Here is a 4,598-nt window from a genome sequence, read left to right on the forward strand (position 1 = left end):
AACAAACTGAGGGTTGATGGGGGGTGGGAGGGGGGGAGGGTGGGTGATGGGTATTGAGGAGGGCACCTTTTGGGATGAGCACTGGGTGTTGTATGGAAACCAATCTGACAATAAATTTCATATATTGAAAAAAACAAAAAAACAAAAAAACCCCTAAATGTGAGACCTGAAAGCATAAAAGTCCTAAAAGAGAGTATAGGCCATAATTTCTCTGATATCATTCATAGCAACATTGTTTTAGATAATTCTCCTGCGGGAAGGGAAGTAAAAGGAAAAATGAACTATTGGAACTTCATCAAAATGAAAAGCTTCTGCACAGCAAAGGAAAACAATCAATAGAACTAAAAGGCAATGTACTGAATGCGAGGTGATATTTGCATATAATATATACAATAAAGGGTTAGTGTCTCAAATATATAAAAAACTTATACAACTCAACACCCCCAAATAAGTAATCTTATTGAAAATGGGCATGAATAGACATTTCTCCAAAGAAGACGTCCAGGTGACCAACAGACACATGATAAGACGCTCAACATCACTTATCATCAGGAAATGCAAACAAAAAACTACATGAGATATCGCCTCACACCTGCCAGAATGGCTAAAATCAAAAACACAAGAAATAACATGTGTTGGTGAGGATGTGGAAAAAAAAATGAACCCTTGTGCACTGTTGGTGGGAATGCAAACTGGTGCAGCCAGTGTGGAAAACGGTATGGAAGTTCCTCAAAAATTAAAAATAAGGCTATTTTATTATCCACAAATCACACAATTAGATATATACCCACAAAACAGAAAGCACTAATTCAAAGGGATACATACACCCCTATGTTTCTTGCAGCATTGTTTATAATAGTCAAATTATGGAAGCAGCCCAAGTGTCCATCGATAGATGAATGGATAAAGATGTGGTAGATATATACAATGGAATATTATTCAGCAATTAAAAGGAATGAAGTCTTGCCATTTGCTATGACATGGATAGAACTGGGGAGTATAATCTAAGTCAGAGAAAGACAAATACAATATAGTGTCACTCGTATGTGGTATTTAAGAAACAAAACAAATGAACAAAGAAAAAAAAGAGAAGGAGAGAGAGACAAACCAAGAAACAGACTCCTAACTCTAGGGAACAAACTGATGGTTGTCAGAGGAGAGGTGGGTGGGCAGATGGGTGAAATAGGTGATGTTGGTGATGAAGTTTAAAGAGTACAGTTACTATGATGAGCACTGAATAATGTATAGAATTGTAGAATCACTGTATGGTACACCTGAATCTAATATAACACTGAATATTAACTATACTGGAATTAAAATTTAAAACTTAATTTAAAACATTCATGAAACAGAAATATAAATAAATATGCATGAGTTAAACTTTTAAAATAAATCTAAAGATAATTTTAAAAAATGCCTGGGTGTACAAAACTTATGGGTGAAGAAGGTAAAAGGTACAAACTTCCAGTTATAGAATGAATAAGTCACAAGGCAGTAATGTATGGTATGGTGACTATAGTTAATATAATAACAGTGTACTGCATATTTAAAAGTTGATAAGAGAGTAGAACTTGAAAGTTCTCACCACAAGAAAAAAACATAACAATATATGGTGAAGGATGTTAGTGGGACACATTGTGGTGATTGTTTTGCAATATATACAAATATCAACTTATAGGATTGAAAACCAAAAACTAAATGATTGTACTTGGCTTGGTCATCTTGCTCAGGGTAACTCAGTAGTCTGAAATTAAGGTATCAGCTGGGGAAGTGGGTCACCAGGTCCAGAATACACGCAAGGGGAGGGGATTATCCAAAAGCCAGAATCGCAGGAGGGGAGTCCCTGGAGGCCATGCTAGAGGCTTTGTTCTACAGCAAAATATTTAGAAATATGGCCCATCATAATATGACATAAAATTAGGAGCAAAGTTTAGTTGAACATATCCTGCATGGCAGAGTAAGAAAGTAAGTTAGCAAAATTTTCAGAATGTCAATCTTAATATAAATGTATGAAATGTTTTTTTTTAAATCTGACCTAACACTTCTACTATCTAAAAGAAAAACAGAATGCATTTGTACAAATATGTAATTATAGGGGCGCCTGGGTGGCGCAGTCGGTTAAGCGTCCGACTTCAGCCAGGTCACGATCTCGCAGTCCGTGAGTTCGAGCCCCGCGTCGGGCTCTGGGCTGATGGCTCAGAGCCTGGACCCTGTTTCTGATTCTGTGTCTCCTTCTCTCTCTGCCCCTCCCCCGTTCATGCTCTGTCTCTCTCTGTCCCAAAAAAATAAATAAAGGTTAAAAAAAAATAAAAAAAAAACAAATATGTAATTATAATAATGACCATTACCTTGGTGAAATTCATAGCACAATATACTAGGTGAATTTGATTTTGTGAATTTGTTATGTGTACACTTCAATAAAGGCAATGACTTGGATGTATTCACTACCATACTCTCATTTTCTATTACTGAGACAGCAAAAAAAAAAAAAAAAAAAAAGTTTAAAGGAATTCCTTTAAGTGAAAAAGAAAAGACCATATAGAAGAAAATTATGAATAAAAAGATGAAAAATATGACAACATGTACATAAAGCATAAGACTGGGGAGTAAAAAGTTTCTTTTAGAATGTACTTAAATTTAAGTGAACATCAATCAATCAACACTTAGGATATTACATATGAACCTCATGTTAACCACAAACTGAAAATCTAAAACAGAGACACAAAAATTTAAAATTAAAAAAACTCAAGCATAACATTACAGAAATTCATCAATTATAAGGAAAGGGAGCAAATGGTGAAAGGGACAGAAAACTACAAAAAACAACCAGAAAACAACGAACAAAATGAAAATATCTATCAGTAACACCTATCATACCTATCAATAATACTTTACATGTAAAATATCTAAATGCTTCTTTTGAAATACATAGGGTGACAGAATGGATTAAAAAAAATCTAAAGATTGTAAGTAAAATGATAGAAAAAGATATTCCATGAAAATGGAAGCAAACAAACAAACAACTTAGGGTAGTAATACTTATATTAGACAAAATAGACTTTAAAACAAAGACTGTAACTAGAGACAAAGAAGGGCATTACATAATGACACAGGGATCAATCCAACAAGAGGACATAACAATTATATATATATATAAAACAATTATATATAAATAAATAAAATATATATAACAATTATATACAAATATATATAATATATATACAAATAAAATATATATAACAATTATAAATATCCATGCACCCAGCATTAGAGCACCTAAAGTAAATATTAACAGACATAAAAGGAGAAATTAACAGTAATGTAATAAAAGTAGAGGACTTTACAACCCACTTACATCAATGGATAGATCATCTAGGCAGAATATCAATCATCAAAGTCTTTACATGGCACATTAAACCAGAGGGATTTAACAGCTCTATACAGACTATCCATCCAAAACCGGCAGAACACGTATTCTTTTCAAGTACACATGAAACATTCTCCAGGATAGATCACATGTTAGACCACAAAACAAGTCTCAAGAAGTCTAAGAAGACTGAAATCCCATCATGTATCTTTTCTCAAATGGTATGAAGCTAGAAATCAATCACAAGAAAAATTTGGGGTGGGGAGGGGGAAGAACCCAAACACGTGGAGGCTAAACAACATGCTACTATACAACCTCTGGGTCAGGGAAGAAATCAAAGAGGAAGTAAAAAAAATACATTGAGACACATGAAAATGAAAACACAATAGTCCAAAATAATTGGGAGACAGCAAAAGCAGTTCTATGAGGGAAATTTATAGTGATATAGGCCTACCTCAAGAAACAAGAAAAATCTCAAATAAATAATCTAAACTTACCCTTAAAGAACTAGTAAAAGAAGGATAAACAAAGCCCAAGTTTATCTTGGGGTTATGAGTTTGAGCCCCACATTGGGTAAAGAGATTACTTAAAAATAATATCTTTAGTGGTGCCTGGCTAGCTTAGTCAGAGAAATATGAGACTCTTGATCTCAGGGTTGTGGATTCAAGGCCCACAATGGGTACAGAAATTACTTAAATAAACTTTTTTAAAAAGTTTATTTTAAATAATAAAGATCAGAACATAAATAAATGACATAAGAACTAAAAATTTCCAGATTCATTCTATGAGACCAGCAGTAAATGACACCAAAACCAGACATGGAAAAGATCAATAAAACCAAGAGCTAGATTTTTGAAAAGAAAAACTAAATTGAAATACATTTAGCCAGACTCATCAAGAAAAAATGAGAAAGGATTCAAATGAAAGAGAAGAAGTAAAATTAAGCAACGGACACCATGGAAATACAAAGGGTAATAAGAGAATACTTCAAACATATTACAAAAAAAAGAAAAAACTATATGCCAACAAATTGGACAACCTAGAAGAAATGGATAAATTCCTAGAAACCATACAACCTTCTAAAGCTGAATCAGGAAGAAGTAGAAAATACGAACAAATGGATTACCAGTAATGAAACTGAATCAGTATCATAAAACTCCCAATAAATAAAAATCCACGACCAGATGGTTTCACAAGTGAATTTTATCAAACATTTAAAGAGGAGTTAAAA

This window comes from Herpailurus yagouaroundi, unplaced genomic scaffold, assembly GCF_014898765.1.
Source record: "Herpailurus yagouaroundi ecotype Mexico unplaced genomic scaffold, PumYag 139, whole genome shotgun sequence".
NCBI lineage: Eukaryota > Metazoa > Chordata > Mammalia > Carnivora > Felidae > Herpailurus > Herpailurus yagouaroundi.